Below are 13,497 nucleotides of genomic sequence, written 5' to 3'. Positions count from 1 at the left end.
GGCGGCCTCATCGTCTTCTATGGAAGAGATGCTATACCAGTGCTGGGCCTTCAACCCGGATGTGAACTTCTCTTTCATGGGGGCCAAGCTGTGGGATCTGTACCTTGCAAGATTCAAGGCTCGGCTCTTACAAGAACCTTCAGAGACTGGTGAGGCTTCCAGAGCAGCTGAGGGAGATGGCGAGGAGGTCACCTCTGCTGGGACTCAATGATAGCTTTTTTGTATTTGTCTGTAATTTTTTAATAATTTTTTTTATTAAACAATTGCCTTCGGGCTCAGTTTGAGGTTTTTCTCCTCGGGATAATTTGCCTGCTTTATTTCAAAATATATCTAACTTTTTGATCTCTCCTTTACTATCTCTCATGTTTATTAATCCTTAGACTTGTACATTCAAGATTTTAGGAATCAATTTTTAGATCAAAATAGAATTTATCGAGCTTGGTTATATCCAAGTTTTGTGTGTTGATTTGTATCATACCTGTTTAAAGTCAGGCCTTGAACCCGGTTAGATCCGGGGTTTTTTATTTATTTAAACTTAGTTCGTGCCAGGTTTGATAACACGAGCTTTAACAAGCCCTTGATATTAAACAATTTTTCCAACTTTCCAAGTTTAGGACCTGGTTGCGTCCAGGGTTTTAAATGATTTAAAGTTAGTTCACGTTAGGTTTATTGAAAATTCAAACTTTAAAAAGCCATTGAATAATCAATATTTCCAAGCTTCTAAATTTTGGACCTGGTTACGTCTAGGATTTTAAATAATTTCAACTTAGTTCACGCTATGTTCATTGAAAACTCAAGCTCTTAAATTGTTGTCGAATAATCAATTTTCCCAAGCCTCTAAGTTTTGGACCTGGTCGTATCTAGAGATTTTAATGATTTAAACTTACCAAGCAAGCTTAATTTTTCCAATCTCGGGTTAAAAGCCCCCCAAGTAACCAGAATGTAGAAACTTTCTTGGTTGCTTTTACAAAACTAGAACACGAACTCATACTATCTTAAAGATTATTTAATAATCCACCTATTATTTAATAAAATGGCTTTTATAAATAAGCCTTACATTGATGGTGTTATATTATTTCATATAATATAATATTAGATTAAATAATGTGACAAAATGTGATTTGTCACACCTTGTAACATATTATTGAGAGTCACAAAATTGGACACATGTGTGTGCCCAAATGTGACATATTTTGGAGTTACAAATTTGTAACTCCCAAATATTACCCAATAATGTGTATATTATATGTTACACATTTGAGATTGGATTTCATAAAGCCATATGAGAAATGGCTGATAGAGATGTGATTTTAACTCCCATATTGTGTATGGAAGTTACAAAATCAAGTGGGAATAAATTGGAACGTTTTGGAAAAAACTCAAAAAAATTGGTTGCTGAAACTGACCAAGGGTCGCGGCGCTTGAAACTAGCGCCGCGGCGCTAGTGGCTGACAGATTCATACTAAGTCGGTTTTTATCCAATTTTGAACGTTTCCAACAGCCAAGTAACTCCCAAATCTCTATTTTAATTCCATAAAACACCCAATTTATCATTGGTAACAGCCATGGGGGTTGGTGGAATTTGAAATTCGAAGGGTGTCTCTAAAACTCTATAAATAGGAGCCTAATGCTCACTTGTAAGATACACCATTTTTCATCCACAAAGCACTTGGCTGAAAAATACACCAAAAGACTTGATAATTCCACAGAGCTATTTCCTAGAGAGATCCCTTAGTGCTTAGAGAATAGGGGGAAATAAGCTTTTGGACAAAGGTCTTGAACCTTGTTCAAGTTGGTGATCCCCACTACTCTACACTTTGGTTGTGTGAGAGTTTGTTTGTGTTTTTTCATTCTTATGTTCTTCTTATTTACTTGTATTGTTATAGTATTGAGTTTGTAATCTTCTTCTTCTACATCTTTTTATTTACTTGTATTTTGAGCAATTGAGTTGTAATACTTATTTAATCAATATTATCTTGTCCATTGTATTTTTGCATAGAGTTGCATTTTTGGTTTTTCCACTTTTCCATTGAGCAATAAAATAATATTCTCTAACAATCAAAAGCTTATGTTCCTTTTCAATGGAAGGAGAAACCATGGAGATCATATGAGGATCCAACTTTGAAAAGATGGTAAGATAAGGTAATGCTCTTCTTTGGTTTTCTTAGAAGATCTAATTGTTTTCATATAGTGATAGAAATGAGAAGAAGAAAAGTTTATAAATGAGATTCATTGTTTTCTAATCTCCTTTGTTTTTTAGAGGTTAGATTAGAAGATAATATAATATCTTGAGTTTTTATGATATGTGATTAATATGTAAATAATCTAGTAGATTATTGGGTAATATGCTTGCATGTCATAGAATTGTCTTATTTTGTGTTAATGGGAAATTATTAGAATGACAACTATATGAGTTTTATATGACATGCCTATATATTGATTTTGTGAATCAATAGAATATATCAATATGTGGATATGTGAATTATTGTATGATATTTGTCATATATTTACAATATTATTATGAGATTAACAATGTATGCTAATATGATGGATATATGTTGACAAATTGTGTGAAATTTCTTTGAGACATAATTATGTTAATATACAAATGTATTTTGATATATACATGAGAATTATCATGATTATTATGGTGTGCCATATAATATGATTATTAAGGTGATAATAATATAAATATGTTTATCATATATTATTGAAATGTGATGAGTTACCATTTATTTGGTAAATAAAGAGAATTATTTGAGAAATTAAATTTCTCATTTAAGTGATTACCATCTCATTTTATGAGATAAGAAAAGATAAAACTAAGGGGGGTTACATCTTTTAATGGTTGTGTCTTGCCATTGCAAGAAAAATAGATCAAAGTGGATTAAAAATTATGGGATGACATATTGACTAAATAGACTTATAGTCTAAAGAATGGTCAAAAGAGAAAATATATTTGAGAATTATTTAGTGTCAATAATTCTTAAATATTGAATGTCTCAATGAGGAGACATTACAAAATTGGAGAAGCAATTTTGAATTTTACAACAATGGTGAATAAAAGAGATCCTTATTAATTTTGGTTAAAGATGGAGATATGTTTAAATTAATCTCAATGAGGAGATAATTTTAAACAAAACATAAGAAATCAAAGTGTTCAAATAAATCAATGAGGGTTTATTTTCTTTGATTTAAAGTGTTTAAAAAAAAATTGACATTTTCATTTTCATTTTGATGAGGAAATCAATGGATGTCAAATTGTTGTTTTCAAAAGAGACTCTTAAGAAATACACAAAAGTTGTTTAAGTGATATTGAGATTATTTAGACAACTAAAAGTAAAAGTTGCTTTGAAAGAAGTGTGCCTTGTTTTAGCAAGTAAATAAATCAAGATAAACATTGAGGTTTTATCTTGAGAGTTTATCATGTGGCATAGAGGACTCATGATGAACTTTGAGAATCATAGGTCTAGATTTATCTTGGAGGATAAATGACTTATTAGAAATGAAGAGATTTCTATTTTAAAGTGATATTTTATTATCATTATGTGAGAAATGTGGGGGTGATGCTCCAAAGTTAATCAATTTATTTTGTTGATAATAATAGATTAATTTGGTTATCCTATCAAATAGATGATTTGGAATTCCACATTCTAAATCATATTGGCTATATGTGTATAGAATGAACAAATCTAGACATGTTTGGTGTCTAAAGTCATTGTTTGTAATATTTTGATTCAAGAAGGAATCAATTTAAACATAAAGGAGAATTTTAGAAACAAAGAGGTTTCTAGAATTAATATTCAAGGAAAATGTTTATCTTGGATATAAAACTATAAAATAGTGGGGGTGTTGACTATGGTCAAAATCACTATTTTAAAGGGGTAACTATTTTAATCAAACTATGGCTAGCAACAAAGTTTGAATAAAATAATGAGAGTGTCTAAGTATGCATACATGAGAAAAGAAATTATTCAAATGGAATCATTTCTACATCTCAAGGGGTGGGACTTAGACTCCCTAAAGAGATTCACGGTTGATGGTAACATATCTTAATACTAGTAACCAAACTAGTATTAGGTTCAATAGGTAATAACAAGTCAATCAAGTGAATAGTAGTAGTACTCAAATTTTGTCCCATCTGAGATATGAGTACTAGTGTGTTACCAAAATGAGGGTTAAAACCGAAAGGTTTTTTAATAGAACTCAGTCTTGAAAAGACAAGTATTTTAGGGTAACAAAATACTGTAAGAGTTCTACTTATATAGACCTAGGGGTGGTGCCGCCCCTCATGAGAATTGGGAGTCATTCTCAAGAAAAGTCTATGAATGGAATGTGCACATGGCCATTAACGGTGCAAAAGCGAGACATTGAGGTCTCAAGTGAACACAACAAAGGTGTGTTTGTTATCACCGGTTTGTTATCAAGGGATAGTGGTTCAATGCTTCGGCAACCAAAATTTCAACAAACTTTGTGATAATTACACTAAGGTAAAATTCAAGTCGAAAGACATTTTACTTTATGCACCAATGCAAAGGTTTCTATAGAGAGTGATTATTTAATCAAGTGGGGGAATATTATATTTTAATATAATGTTTGATTGATTAAATAAGTGTTACAAAAGTGATTATTTAATCTAGTGGGGGAATGTTATATTATTTCATATAATATAATATTAGATTAAATAATGTGACAAAATGTGATTTGTCACACCTTGTAACATATTATTGAGAGTCACAAAATTGGACACATGTGTGTGCCCAAATGTGACATATTTTGGAGTTACAAATTTGTAACTCCCAAATATTACCCAATAATGTGTATATTATATGTTACACATTTGAGATTGGATTTCATAAAGCCATATGAGAAATGGCTGATAGAGATGTGATTTTAACTCCCATATTGTGTATGGAAGTTACAAAATCAAGTGGGAATAAATTGGAACGTTTTGGAAAAAACTCAAAAAAATTGATTGCTGAAACTGACCAAGGGCCGCGGCGCTTGAAACTAGCGCCGCGGCACTAGTGGATGACAGATTCATACTAAGTCGGTTTTTATCCAATTTTGAACGTTTCCAACAGCCAAGTAACTCCCAAATCTCTATTTTAATTCCATAAAACACCCAATTTATCATTGGTAACAGCCATGGGGGTTGGTGGAATTTGAAATTCAAAGGGTGTCTCTAAAACTCTATAAATAGGAGCCTAATGCTCACTTGTAAGATACACCATTTTCATCCACAAAACACTTGGCTGAAAAATACACCAAAAGGCTTGATAATTCCCTAGAGCTATTTCCTAGAGAGATCCCTTAGTGCTTAGAGAATAGGGGGAAATAAGCTTTTGGACAAAGGTCTTGAACCTTGTTCAAGTTGGTGATCCCCACTACTCTACACTTTGGTTGTGTGAGAGTTTGTTTGTGTTTTTTCATTCTTGTGTTCTTCTTATTTACTTGTATTGTTATAGTATTGAGTTTGTAATCTTCTTCTTCTACATCTTTTTATTTACTTGTATTTTGAGCAATTGAGTTGTAATACTTATTTAATCAATATTATCTTGTCCATTGTATTTTTGCATAGAGTTGTATATTTGGTTTTTCCACTTTTCCATTGAGCAATAAAATAATATTCTCTAACAGATGGTAGTACTACTGATAATATTTTTTCAAATGTAGGGCATTCTAGGTCCGTGGAACTACTTCCCCATTCAGCTGAGCTATCTTGAAAGTTCCTTCTCGCAAAACCTCAACGACCTAATTTAGTCCCTCCCAATTCGGGCCTAAAACACCATCCTTGGGATCTTTATTTGCTAGAAATACCATTCAGAGAACCAGGTCGCCCAATCCAAATCTACGCGTCTTAATTTTAGAATTAAAATAGCGAGTGATTTTTTGTTGATAATGGGCGAGATGTTACTGCGAATCTTCTCGTTTTTCTTCAATAAGATCGAGGGATGCGTTAAGTAGTCCCTGATTCTTCTCTTGGATGAATGTCCTTTGTCTGTTATTGCCTACCATGCCTTCCACTGGAAGGATAACCTCGCTTCCAAAAGTTAAGTAAAAAGGAGTATATCCCATGGAGGTTCTGTGAGAAGTTCGGTATGCCCAAAGTACTTGCGAGAGCTGTTCGGGCCATAATCTTTTGGCCTCGTCTAACCTCTTTTTCAGGCTCGCCTTAAGGGTTTTGTTCACAGCCTCAACCTATCCATTGGCCTGCAAATATGCTACTGAGGAGAAACTCTTAATAATGTCGTATTTTTCAAAGAAGTCAGTAAAAAGATCACTATCGAATTGTATCCTATTGTCTGACACGATCTTTTTAGGAAGCCCAAATTGACATATTATACTCTTCACCACGAAGTCTAGGATTCTCTTTGAAGTGATGGTTTCTAGAGGTTCGGCTTCTACCCACTTCGTGAAATAGTCGATCGCCACCACCGCATAACGAACTCCCCTCTTTCCCATAAGTAGGGACTCTATTAGGTCGATTTCCGATACTGCGAATGGCCACGGGGATGAGATCATCGTTAGCTCAACTAGAGCATCTCGGGAAATTATGGCAAAACGTTGGCATTTGTCGCACTTCTAGACATACGAGATTAAATCTTTTGTTAGAGTGGGCCAAAAATAGCCTTGCCTCAGCATTTTCGATGCTAGGATTTGCCCCCCAGCATGATCTCCACAAAAGCCTTCGTGCACTTCCTGGAAAATGGTTTTAGCTTCCTCGAGCAGAACACATCGTAGGAGAGGTAATGAATAACCACATCGGTACAATGTCCCATCCACTATCACATACCTCGGAGCTTGATATAGTATTTTTCTTGCATCCTTTCTATCCTCAGGTAGCCTTCCTGTTGTGAGGTATTCCATTATGGGAGTCATCCAGGTCGGTCCTGTGTCGATCATTTCAACTTCTACCAATTCTATTACACTCGAATTTTCCAAGAATTCCATTGGCACTACATTCAATTTCTTAGCTTCTTTGGTGGTGGCAAGCCTTGCCAAAGCGTCAGCATTAGAGTTGTGCTCGTGAGGTATCTGTTCAATAGTACTGTACTCAAATTCGGATAGCTCTCCCTTCACCTTAGCTAGGTAGGCCGCCATCTTGGTAGCTCGAGCTTGATATTCTCCCAACACCTGATTAATCACGAGTTGAGAATCACTATAGCATTAGATGACTTTTTCCTTGAGCTCCCTTGCCACTCTCAGCCACGCTAGTAAAGCCTCATATTCAGCTTCGTTGTTGGATGCTTCGAATCCGACTCTCAGAGTTGTATAGAATCGATGCCCTTCTGGGGAGATTAAGATGATCCCTGCTCTCGATCTGTTCTTGTTCGATGATCCACCCACGAATATTTTCCATAATTCCTGCGCCGATTCCTTCAAGAGCTCCTCTTGAAATCCGGTGCATTCAGCCAAAAAATCAGCAAGGACCTGACTTTTGATTGAGGTCCGTGACACGTACAGTATCTAGAACTAGCTAAGTTTGATAGCCCATTTTAACAGACGTCCTGACATATCAGGTTTTTGCAACACCTGCCTTAAAGGTTGGTCAGTCATGACGTTGACTGAATGGGACTGAAAATATGGCCGGAGCTTCCTGGAAGCCAATATCAGACGAAATGGCAGCTTCTCTATCAGTGGGTATCGTGACTCAGCCCTGAGAAGTCTCTTGCATATATAATATATTGGTTTTTGAGCATGGTCTTCTTCTCGGACTAACACTGCACTAACTGCATTCTCTATCACAACCAAATAAAGGAACAAAGGTTCCTCAGGCGTAGGCTTAGATAACACCAGGGGCTTGACATGTGCATTTTTAGGTCGAGTAATGCCTGTTCACACTCCTCAGTCCATTCGAATTTCTTGTTTCCCCTGAAAAAATTGTAAAATGGTAGGCACTTCTCAATTGATTTTGAAAGAAAACGATTCAAAGCTGCCACTTTTCAAGTCAGGCTTTGAACTTCTTTACGCGACCTGGGTGAGGGCATTTCTACCAATGACTTGATTTTCTCAGGATTTGCCTCCATTCCCCTCATGTTGACTATGAAACCAAGAAATTTTCCTGACGCCACTCCAAACGTACACTTCTGAGGATTTATCTTCATGTCATACCTCCATAAGATTTCCAAACATTCTTTCAGATCGGATACAAGGTTATCGGCAGTCTTGGATTTGACAAGCATATCATCGACATACACTTCCCTATTTCTCCCGATCTGATTAGCGAGAACTTTGTTGACTTAGCGTTGATATGCAGCTCTGACATTCTTCAGCCTGAAGGGCATAACTTTATAACAATATACGTTATTTGGGGTCATGAAGCTAGTATGTTCCTGGTCTGCAGGTGTAATGCCCTAGATAGCCAAGACCGCTACACTGTGTATTTATAAAATCGCAGGACTTGCTAATCAAGTCATTTAGTTAAAACGTGTCACTGAAACCATTAATGAGTTAGGGTTAAAAGGTTTTGGTCTCAAAAGATACATTTCATATAATTAAACTTTTTACACAAGGGATCACAAAAGAAACAGTATTTAAAAAGTTAGTTTACAAAATTTCCAGAGTACAAACAACCATTAGCCACTCTAAGGGAAAACCAGACATTTATGGTTCTCCTGTTCCTGTCTCCTCCGCAACTGTGGCGGCTGAGCAGCTGGTCATGTACATTATGCTCTCAGAGCTCTCCGAATCAGGGCTGATCAAGCTTTCCCTTGCCTTTACCTGCACCACGTAGAACCCGTAAGCCAAGGGCCAGCAAGAAAACATAACATTATAGTACAAACAATGATAACAACTAAATAATCCTTAAATCATGTTCATACACTTAGCATATCACACTAATTACATAGCCCATAGACATAAGCAAAGAATCAACAAACTAACACTTAGCTATTTAGCATGACAAGTCCACCAACCAATAATAACAATAAAATCACATCATAATCAAGGTCAACACCCTTAGGTCGCACCCTTTGTTTACCCCACTGACTCCGGTCCACTTAAACCGAGCTCAGTGCATAATAAGCTGTCCTCAGCTACAAGTTCCTGAGTCGCGCCCTGTGCGCTAGTGTAAACTCTAGAAACCTTAGGCGGTTTGTTTATTATTTACATGGCATAATGCCATCCTTTATAATGCATACAAAACAGGGAACCCTTAGTCCCATTATAAATCCACAACCGGGTGCAGTTTTCTTACCTTTAGTTTCCAAGTGTACTAGTTACACGAGATGCCTCTTAAGCACGATCTGTTTCCTGAGCCCCTAGCTTATACCTAGTCATAAACAAGATAAGGGATACCATTAATAATTGTAAAAGGGCTCCTAGATAATGTTCTAGTCTCCAGAACATCAAATTCAACCAAACACGGTAGTAGATTCGATCCCGAGCATCCTAGGCTAAATTACCATGCTTAAAATCTCAAAAACCAAAATTTCCTTAAGGGTCGCGGCTCAAGCTTCCTATGCCGCGGCATGGCCCAAACAGAGGCTCATCCTCGCCCAGAACCAAACACGGGCCACGACCCTACATAGCCCATGCCGTGGTCTGCCCTCCATCTTCAGCATTCATCAGCCTTAGAGGGCCGCGACGCTCCAAGAACTATGCCGCGTCCCGACCCCTTCAAACCCAGAAAAACCACCATTTTTTACTCTCAAATGTAATGCCCCAAATTCCCTAATAAGGTTTAGGACCTTGATTAGGAGGCCGGGAGGGCCATAACTACTTTATTATGCTATTTAATGATAATATGCATGTTTAGGTGTATTAAATATGCATGTGAACCCATTTGTGATTAATTGGGTGATTTTCATATTTTGGCCATTTCGGGCATTTTTGGCATATATGTGAAATGGGCGTGGTGCTTTGTTATTATCTGGTTATGCCAGGGTTACCCAGCACAAGACGATCCTAGGAGGTAAGCTAGTGGGAAAGTCACAACGGGATTTAAGCTTGACTTGGAGTAAGTCAAGGGGTATTTATAGCATTACCGGGTTATTGGGTAATGGGAAGTAACATTTGGTGATAAATTGGGAGTTAGTAAGACTAGGGGGAAATTCTGGAAGTTTTGACTATAATGTCCCCGGGGGTGTTTTCGGGACCCCGAGCATTAGGTTTTATTGGAAGCTACTTAAGCTTGAAGTAACCGTTTAAGAAAATAAAAAGAACGATCTGTACGTTCTCTCTCCCAAAAGTTCCATTTTCGTTCCCGATCACATTTTCGAAGGTATCTTGAGTTCTAGGACTCGGAATCGAGCGAGGATCGAGGCATAGCAATCCTAAGGAGAATTAGAAGTTTATTAGCCGGAGGATTTAGTTGGAAACAACTCAATCGGAGGTAATTCAAGTTTAAGTTTTAAGTTTTTAAAAGTCTTTAAGCTTGAATTGGACTTTGTGAATCGTTGGGTTTCTAGTTTGTTTGAACCTTGGGTTTTGGTGGTTTTGGACCATTGGGGAGTTTGGGAACTTTGATTTAATGATTTGGGAATGTTTAGACATGTTTTTGGGAGGTTTTAAAAGGTTAAAACGAAGGGAAAATGGCTGCCCCGAAGTTGGGCCGCGGTCCTGTTCTTGGGCGCCGCGGCCCTTGCTCGATGAAGCAGGTGCCCCAGTTTTTCCTTGCTGGGCGCCGCGGCCCTTGGTGTTGGACGCCGAGGCGCTTGCCTCTGGTGGTGCTGGGGGCCACGGCTCAGGGTGCCAGGGCCGCGGCTCAGGCAGGCTTTTGAGCCCGTTTGGGTGCTTTGACCCCGGGAACATGGTTTTGGGCCTCGGGATCATTCCTACTACCCGGATTAGTGAGGATTGATGTCTTAGAGGCTAAGTTTTAGTTCAAGGGTTGGTTTTAGAACTTGAACTCATTGGATCACCATTTGTGGTTGTGACTAGGTTTACACTAGAGGCTTAGATCAGGATCGTGCTTGTGGCTCATTTGTTGGTAACATGTGCTTGGACCAAAGGTAAGAAAACTGCACCCCATATGTGACATGCATGGTTATGATTGATGCATGTTGAATGTTTAAATGTAAACATTGATAGTATAACGAATGCTTGGCAATCTTGCCCATTCGCATATGATTATTGTTGAGGCATGCTGGATGATTAAATGTGATGCATGTGATGCACGAGAAACATGTGATTAGGGCATGCCATGAATGATGAATATGAGATTGGTCAGAGCTTGAGTCTCTGCGTTTGTACATGATCATAAATATGCTAGCAACTGTTTAGTAAGCATGCTGAATGCCCTATTCTTGGATAATTGGCATATGATCCTCATTGATATCATTGCTTACTCATGCATGGCTCTGACTAATTAGTCAGACCTGACAAAGGTGTTAGTAACAACTGTGAAGATGTGACTCATTAGTCAGGTTCGGCAGTGGTACTGGGCACTGGTCACATTGTGCTAACTCACTAGTCATGACAACCCTAGTGTGTAGTGCAAGCTTTGTCAATTGGATCTAATCGACCCGCTGCATTGAATGACTCAAAGAGCATTAATGCAGGACCGACCTCAAGTTCGACGAATATAAACAAGCATTTATCTAGCTGAAAGCTAGTCATCTAGAGCCATTGCAGGAAATGGGCACCGGGCCCCTAGTGACTTGGTTGTCAGTCACTCAGTGTGGTTTACCAGAACCTCAAAGTGATATTCACTCATCTGATTAGAGCTATGAGCTCTGTATGATCATTTTGATCATTATGCATGGCTTGGCACTGAGGCCCCAGTGACTTGCTTGTTGGTCACTCAGCATGGTTTACCAGAACCTGTTGAAGGTTAGAGGCTTACCCAACAGCCAGCCTTCCACTTGAATTAGTGACTTGCTTGTCAGTCACTCAGTATGGTTTACCAGAACCTATCGAAGGTTAGAGGCTTACCCAATAGCCACCCTTCCATTTGAGTTAGTGACTCGCTTGTCGGTCACTCAGCATGGTTTATCAGAACCTCTAGTGTTACGACACTCATTTGATTAGGATTGACTTGATAGTCCTCCAATCAGAAGGCCAGGATTTCTTATCCTGGATACCCCAGCATCTGTTTGAACTCATTTGCATGCTGAATAGAGCTATGATAGCTAGGCATGCCAGATATGATTCGATATCATGATATGACTGTTTATGAGCATATGAGTTTTCTTGCTGGGCTTCGGCTCACGGGTGCTTTATGGTGCAGGTAAAGGCAAAAGGAAGCTGGACCATCCTTGAGTTGGAGAGCTTAGGTGATGACGTGTACATATGCAGCTGCTCGACCAGTACTTGGGCGAGGTTTGAAAGTGGAACTAGGGCTGAACCCTGTTTTGCCGCCTAGATCGGCTTGATGTAAATAACCTTTTGTAATAAACTCTGAAATTATATTTTTGGGATCCCAATGTATACAGTAAACGTTCTAGTGAAACTTTATATCTTAACCAAAGATTTTAACCCCTAAATCGCTAGTCACACTTAGTTACACGTTTATGGCCAAATGACTCGATTAGCGAGTTTAGCACTGTTTGCAATGTGCACTGTAGCGGTCCCTGGAGTTGGGGCGTTACATCAAACCTCACTCAAAACCATCCAAAACTATCCTAATTCCACAACTCAATTATCACAAAACTTCTAACACGACTCCAGCAACACAACCCAGCAAATACTTAGCCTAGAAACTCACTAAAATCCCAATTCAATATCTGAAAATCAAAAGCTTAAAAACATCAAAACTAGTCAAGAAAACACTAAGATTCAGTCATTAAATCATAAATTCGAGCTTACCTTCTCTGATGAACCAACTCTTTAAAAGATTTCTGAGCTAACTCCCAGGATCCAAGCTTCAATTCAGTCCTTCATTGTCAAAACCCATAAACACCTCAAAACTCAGCCATAAACACAGAATTTAACCACCATGCATAAAGCTTATGGCTTACCTTAATTCTTGATTGAATCATTCACTAATCCTTGAGCAAATCTCCTAAATCACATCTCCAATTCTCTAAATCCCAGCCAAGTTTTTCTTAAGTTTCTTGTGGTTTTCTTTGAGAGAGAAAAAGAAGAGGAGGGAAGGTCGGTTAATGTTTCCACTGTGTTCTGTGTTTTACTTAATCTATCCTTAGGTAATTAAGTCATTCCCAAGGCTCGGGGTACCGGAAACGTCCCTGAGGGCAAAATGGTAAAATTGCACAGTATTCCCACCTAAGCTTCCTAACCTCAAATATATCTCCAATTATTTATTTCCATAATTCGATAACCCAAATAACCATCCAATACCTGAAATACCCCTTTACTTTACCCAAGTCAAGTATTAAGTCCCGTTGTGACTTTCCCGCTGACCATCTCCCTAGGATCGCCTCAAGTCGCATGCTGCAGATTTACCCACATAATAATGTGATTCTCACAATTATAGCATATAATCACATTTACATTCATATAACCATACAAGCATGCTTATCATAAAATCATGCATCAAACTTAATAAATTCACACATAAACCAATTATGCCCTCCCGACACACTAATCAAGGCC

This window comes from Humulus lupulus, chromosome 5, assembly GCF_963169125.1.
Source record: "Humulus lupulus chromosome 5, drHumLupu1.1, whole genome shotgun sequence".
In the NCBI taxonomy this organism is placed as follows: Eukaryota; Viridiplantae; Streptophyta; class Magnoliopsida; order Rosales; family Cannabaceae; genus Humulus; species Humulus lupulus.
Note: the sequence above shows the minus strand (reverse complement) of the source record.